General features: G+C 45.1%; 1 non-coding gene across 1 annotated transcript; it reads right to left on the bottom strand.

Moving 5' to 3' along the window:
- Window positions 1-1,320: 1,320 nt before the first annotated feature.
- Window positions 1,321-1,415, bottom strand: trnai-uau (transfer RNA isoleucine (anticodon UAU)). Its single transcript has 2 exons — window positions 1,378-1,415; window positions 1,321-1,356 (listed from the first exon to the last, which is right to left on the bottom strand). It is a non-coding gene; the product is annotated as a tRNA-Ile (tRNA).
- Window positions 1,416-7,598: the final 6,183 nt, after the last annotated feature.

Below are 7,598 nucleotides of genomic sequence, written 5' to 3' on the forward strand. Positions count from 1 at the left end.
TTTAACTCGGATGGAAATGCTCAGAAGCAAAAGGTAAAATTGCTCCAGGTGAAGCTCGAACTCACAACCTCGGCATTGCTCGAACTCAATACTGTTAACACACGTCCCACGCGCTAACCAATTGCGCTGCTTGAGCCGCGTGAAAACTAAATATGCAGCAAACAGCCTCATTTGCGGCCGGTGAGATTTTCTGTTCTTCCAGTCTGTTTCCAAGTGAACACATGCAGCAAACTGCCGTTCGGACATTGGAGTTTTATTGGTCGAATGCTCGTCTGCCTCACAGGAAGCTGGGGTTCGATTCCCGCCCAATGCAGGAGCATTTTCATTCGGTATTCATGACATCGCGTGAATTGGGATAAATTCATATTCAGCTTCAATCTGCACATTTTCTTTTCTCCACGTGTGTTGCGTTGACGAAACCTCGTCATTCTGCACTCGCGAGCTGAAACAGGCTCTGGAATTCAGTCAATCGATGTGAGAAGCAAATGAGTGAATCAGCAAAACCGCCCGCAGCGAGGATTCTTCCCCTCGACATACCAGCCGCCACGAATACGGCCGTGCAACCAGTGTACAATTCGCAACCACCCACAGCCGACCAGCCAGCCTTTCAGGCCACTTCCGTTCATCCAATCTCGTTTTCTATTCCGATGCACAGCAATGTCAAGTTGAGCACTAACTATTTCAAGGCACCAATTTTAGGCTCTCTTTTCCACGTTCGTTTTGAATGACCGACATGTGTTATCAAGTAAAACTTTGCAGAATTTACTGCTCTAAAGCTACATTGTCATCTGTCTCGGTATCCGCAGATTATAAACTGAACCATAAGTACAAAAAAAAATGCTAATTTTTCATTGTGAGGGAGATGAGAGACAAATGTGGAGACATGAGCTTCGAATTCATCATCTGGGATGTACTTTTGCTTTTCCTACCGTCTCAGTCTTTCTTTCTTTACCCTTCTCTGTTGGTTTTGCAGGTTCGATCAGCCTTGGCCGTTCAAGGAAGCCTGAGAAGTCCATCAGGGGAAAATACAAAGAGTCAAGAGACTGAGACAGGGAGAGATAGAGAGATTGAAGTACAGGAAAAAAGAGTGTAAATGTCAACTTTTGCGAATTAGCAGAATTTAAGATGGAGCTGGGAACAATTCCTTCATGTATTTTGAAATCTTAATCTGTCAACAACTAAACTCACACCTGCTATTGCAATACGGCCGGCCAGAGGAACCAAAGTGCCCACATGAGAACACGAAGAAGGAGATGTTTTTGGAACAGACCAGCTGCACCTTGAACTCCGGTGGAAATATTCAGATACAAAAAGTGCACCTGCTCCAGGTGAGGCTCGAACTCACAACCTCGGCATTTCTCGAGCCTGATACTGTTATATAAGTACCGCGCGCTAACCGATTGCGCCACTAGAGCTGGATAGCTGTTTGTTTCTCATCAAACAACCTCAATTTCGGCCTGTAAGATTGTATGTTCTTTCAGACAGGTTTCCAAGTGGACACATGCAGCCAACTGCCGCTCGGGCATTGATGTTTTCGTGGTCGAATTCTTGCCTGCCACACAGAAAGCTGGGGTTTGATTACCGCCCAAGAGCATTTTCATTCTGCATTAATGACAATGTGTGAAATGGGATAAATTCATATTCAGCTTCAATCTTCACATCATCATGAGACATTTTCGTTTTTCCAGGTGTGTTGCATGCACGTCACCTCGGCTTCTGCAAGGAAAGAATGAGACGTTTGGAACATTCTTCTTCAGACGGTAATTGATGCTAACTCACTTGTGACTGTTAAATCTGGTATTAATAGATTTCTGTGAACCAATGTTATTGCGGGATATGAGGCTGAGACGGATATATGGAGCTCGGTCACAGCTCCACCATGATCTCATTGAATGGTGGAACAGGTTCAACGGGCTAAATGCCGCTGCCACTTGCTGCCTCCTGATATGCGCCACTTTCACCTGCAAGAAAGCGGGACGTGTGTCTGTGTGATGGCTGATAGCTGCCAGTGTGTGTGACCTGTGAGTTGTTGGTGGGCGGCTTGCAACAGTGGTAACGTGTAAGGGTGAGAGGAAGTCTCTGGTTTGAAGAGTTGAATACTGATGGAAAGAGTTTGTTGGTATCTGGGTGATGGGGATGTCGTGCGTGGTGCAATTGGTAGGTGACTTCATTTGAGAGTTGACCTCACTCACCTTGACCACTCAAGTCAAAGCATTGAACTTCTTCCTGCACTGCATCGAAGTCCATGCTACTGTGCGCCTGGCAATGACTTCGTCCCCCACTGCCTCCCGCTACCTTTTGGATATATGTCTGGAGGTCCTCTTGCCCACCCCCACCCCCCAACCTCTGCAAATATAGGATGTCCCTCCTTCTGCCCACCTCTTGCAACAAGGTCTCTCAGCATCAGCAGAGAAGCTTGGTGCATGCACTCTCCAGGCTTGGTACCAACTGAGATCGACAGATTGGTGAGGACTGGCGTGCAGATTGGAGGATGTGGGATTTAGTTGTGTGCAACCTTTGTTCAATGTTTTAACATAACTCATCAGAGTGTGAACAGAAGGATGGAAACTGCATCTGTGTTTTCCATGTGTGATGTCTCATCTCAGTTCAGACTCCGTGCAGACAGTGGACTGTTATTTTCAGCAAATAACAGGTGCCAGCGACCTTTGATAGATTTCGAAGAAACATCCTCCCTTTAAGAGATTGAGCTCCCCTGGTGGTGGAAAGCGCATATTGCATTGATCCCACGCAAGGCCCGGAATGGAACGCTGAATGCAGGTGAGTCTTCGGGACAGTCGAATCTTGTGTCCTGCCTGCGGAAGGGTCATTGGGCGCGGGGAAACAGCGCATCACGCTACCTGCGCCGAAATAAGGCCGTTATCCAATTTTCCCCGAAAATTTCCTGCATACGCCAGTCGACAGGATTCCAATAGAGTACCGGGCACATGGGGCAACAGGAAAAAGGATTGCATTTAGATAGCGCCCTTCACCACCTCAGATGTCCCAAAGCGCTTTACAGACAATGAAGCACGTTTTGAAGTGTTGTCACTGCTGACATGCAGGAAACGAGGCACCCAATTTGCGCCCAGCAAGATCCCAAACACAGCGATGAGCAGATAATGTGTTGTAGTTATGTGGCTGAAGGGATAAACATTGAACAGTTCTCCGGGGAGCACTAATTACCTTTAAAGACGGAGACAAGGTGATTGTATCAGTTCGAGTTTCGTCCTTTGTAATGTTTTTCTTTCCTTATTTTTATCTTCTTCAGATTCCAACTGATCAGAAAACTGACATCTGAACTCTCAATGAATTTTCGATAAATCTGTCACTCAAAATCAACAATGTTATAAATAAAGAAATAAACCGGATTGAGACGGTTCACTTCACTGAAACATAGAATTCCGGTTAAACCGGCGCGGCGGAATCACAGCAGCTCATTGCTGATCTGCACCTCAACTCCATTTGGCGAAATAGAAACTGGAAAATTCATGTTTCGAGACGAGTTTACTAATTTCCTGAAAAATGAATATCATGAAACCAGCAAAATATTCCCTGCCCTGATTAAACACACAGCAAGGGAATGTGTCGAATATATAGCAAGAAACCCGCGATTTTATTATTAAACGGATGGAATACTGTGCTCAACATTAACATTCACATTGAGCGCCAGGTCTGGATCTGACCCGTTTACCCCGTGGTGCGGGACCCCGTCCGCGTTTATATTTACCAAAAAAAGAAAATCAGAAAATAATTATCTCACTCAGCACATTCTCTGCTCGGTGTTGTCCTCCGTGTACAGTTTTAGTTTACCGATTTGTCTTTTATTTTATTTCCCCTCTCTCTATTTTGCAGACTGAGTGTGAAAGAGATTCGCTTTGGAGGCTGAGCATTTTGATCAAAGATTTGTTTATTCTGATTGTAGGTTTCTTGGAGACCCAGTGGAAGTTCAGTTGTCGTATCCTGATAATTCGGAAACAGCAGAGCCAACTTGCTGTCAGAGACAAATCAAGAAATGAACATCAACAAAGTGAAAGGAAGAGAAAGATACAAGCAGAGTCTTAGCCACTCCTGCCCCGGTTTAAGATCTTCTGCTGAATCGCTGGGACAGCGGCCGCGTCGGCTGATTGATAAGGCATCTGATTTCGATATTAATCGCGATGTTATCAGAAAATTGCAGGTTCGAGTCCTATCGCGGTCATTTTTACACGTGTTCCAACGTGCGCCGAAACTGTTCAACACCCGACCGTTTTTTTACAGTAACTGACCTGATGGAACGGAAATCCGTAAATTCCTTTGCTTACGGAAGTTGACTCTACACTTTTAACATTGTCGGTCTGGGTGCACGGGCAGAACATCGTGGATTCAGAAATGATCGGCAAATCCATTGTGCTCTGTCCGTATTGGCCCGAACCCCATCCGTGTCGTTATTGTATTGAACTTTTGTTGCGACCCGACGTAAGTTTTGTACAATCATAATTGGCTTGAATGCCATTATTATCAATCCGACATCGGAGTTTTAAGTCTGTGTCCCTGTATTGTTTATATTTTTTTTAAAAATAGACGGATAATTTGAATTTTTCACCTGCTGTAATGGGATAAAGGACGAGAAGAGAGGACAGATCGGAGATAGATCTTTCTGTCCTTCCTTGCTGCCTCTGGGGTTTACAGCGAATGAAAGATTAACGGGAAAAGCAAATGATAAGGGAGGTGGAATATCAGGAAGAAATCTGATTTCAAAAAATTTTAATAATCTTGAACCTGTCCAGTTATTAGATTTACACCAAGTCTGTACATTTTTTCTGTTAAATTTAATTCCTCCACCCGCTGTTCATCAAGAAAAAATAAATCTGGAGGGAGCTCCGGTTCAGATTTGAGCCCAGGATCTGTCTCATTGTTAACAGTCTCCCGTTTTGAACTAGAATCCCACCCATGGCTCGGTTCCCAGTAACTGCAGCAGAGATTGAAGGACTTCGGTCCCTCCTGCATCTCCTGCATTTTACCATCTCCCGATTATTCGATCAGTATTTGGGAACATGGGAGAAAGCCTGGCTTTAAATCCCGAACATTTAATCCCCAACAATCTGCCTGTTGATCCAATTCCACGGTGCCTTTAGTTAACAATAACCGCGGGAGCGCAATTGGAATCCAGTCCGCAGTTTGTTTCCTTTTCTGTTCCTGTTCTCTCTCGGTTTCTCTAAAAGACGATGCACTGTTTGGATCAGGAATCGAGTTCTGATCAGCCCTGTGACAGACAGACAAGAATCCGTCACTGAAACCCCGAGACACAGGGAATGCTGTTCATTCTGTTCCAGGGACACTTCATGAGTCGGTGAAACCTTCCAATTCCCATTCCCACGAAGGACGGAGCCAAACGGAGGAGGGACGAGTTTCTCAATGATCGGACAGTGCAGCACATCGAAGTGTGAGTTCGGATGGTCGATGGGTGACTGTGGAACGCCGTGAGGGCTTTGGTTTCCTCCCTTCAACTTGGACCCTTCCGTTCGCTCTTTGTGTTCAGCTGTTTTTGTTGGTGTTACTGAGTCAGGAATGTTGGTCAAGACAGCGGGAGATTCCGTGCGCTTCTTTCAACAGCGCTGGGGAATCTTTAACATCCACCGACAGGGCACCATTTAACTGGGATAAGTGGACAGATCAGGGACATAGACGGCTGTTGGAACCGGCAGTGGAACAAGGTGTAACTTTTGACAGACCAGAATTATTTCACTATCATTACAATCCTTCAATTGCTGGGACCTCGAACCACAATGATGCATTCACGGCGTGCGCCATTATCGATCGGTGAATGTTGCAGCAAGTGAGATACGGGATGGGCTGATTTGCCCATAATTTGCTGGAGCATTTGCTCCGCTCCTCCGAAAGGCTCGATTAAACGATAAAAGTTGTTTTCGTCGCTCAGCCCACCGTTGCCGTCAACCGAGATCGCCAATTCACTGTATTTACGTCATTAATCGCGCCGCAGCCGCTTACGATTGGACAATAACCGCAAATGAAGGATGAGGCAGCAAGAAATGACTGAGAAAAAGTACAGACTTAATTCTCTCAGCTTCTCGCCTGCGTTCTCACTCTCAGGCTCAGTCTTTTGTTCCTTTTCAGTTATTTTTGTTTCGTCTCTCTCCTGTCTTCCTTCCTTCTATCCATCACTGCCTTCCTTCTTGGAAAAAGGCGCTGCAGCCATCTGCAACTCTGAAATATTCTGAGAAGCAAATTGGTGAGTTTTGATTAAAAATGAAAGCACAGTGGGGTTTGTCTGCGATTTGAACCCACGGAGTTTTCACCTATTAATCAGTGAAAGCCGCAAAGCGAGAAGCCTCAGACCAACGAACCGCTGCCAAATAAGCCGCGCAGCCATTGTAGAATTTCGCTGCCACCCACAGCCGATCAGCCATCCTTTCAGACGGTTTCAATCCATCCAATCTCGCTTTCTATTCCGATGTGCAGCACCATCGAGTTGTACACTAATTATTTCAAGTGAACAATATCAGCCTCTCTTCACCAATATTTGAATGTACAACTTGTCTTATCAAGTAAGACTTTCTAAAATTTAAATGCTCTGAAGCCACATTGTCGTTTGTGTGAGAATAGATACACCAGGTAGACTCGCACTAATACACATTTCCTAATGTAAAACACACACACGTTAAACTATTCTGCAGTAGTTGTAGGAGGTCACCCACAGGAGGAGGTCAGGGCCTGGTGTATCACAGACATTACTCACCAACATTTCGTGGGAAGAGATGAGAAATGTCATTGGATAAGTTCAGATAGTCTGGAGAGATTGTGGGAATAAAACAGGATGAAGAGGGCTGGATATAAGATGGACTGAGAGCGGATAAGGAAGAAAAGGTCATGACTGATATCCATGGTTTCTCATGCAGAGACTGATGAACAAAAGTGAGATATTATTGCGCAGACGCTTTGAAGGAAAAGGCTCAACAAAGTCGCTTGGCAAAGGGATAAATACCATGACGTTGGGAAAAGGGTGCGGAAATGTGGGTGACGTGGCTCAGTGGGTCAAGCACCTGTTTCCTAAATAGAGGATCCTGGATTCAAATTCTAGCAGTGCCGTTAGCTCATTTTGTTTCTTTACTCCCATCTTCCACCCGTTGTCCTTCAGAGAGCAGCGAGAGCAACGTTTCCTCCTCCTTATTTGCAGCTTGCAGAAACCCTTGATTTGCTTCCCAACCTCTCTGTGTTGACTGCTGAGTTAAATTAGTTCCAGAGAGTCCCATCCACGGGTTGACAATTACAACGAATCATCTTCGTGAGGTTAAAGTGCCCGCTGCTCCTTCAAAATTTCCATTCAATAATATCAATCAATTGCGGAATAAAAATTCAGCTGTTCGCTGATATTCTGTATTTTCCCCAATCAAGTAGACAGGAGGGAACGAATCTTTCTGTGAGGACGTTGGATAAACTGATTCTAGGGTAGAGCTAAACATTCATGGTGGAGATTAAACACAGATCAACACCGCGGGACCGATTCTGGTCAATGACTTTAATTCTTAAACCAGAGCTGTTTTAGCGAAGAGATTGAAGAACTGAATACTAAATCTAAGGGGATTCCGACGCGCCGGTTT

Source organism: Heptranchias perlo, chromosome X (assembly GCF_035084215.1).
Source record: "Heptranchias perlo isolate sHepPer1 chromosome X, sHepPer1.hap1, whole genome shotgun sequence".
Classification (NCBI taxonomy): Eukaryota; Metazoa; Chordata; class Chondrichthyes; order Hexanchiformes; family Hexanchidae; genus Heptranchias; species Heptranchias perlo.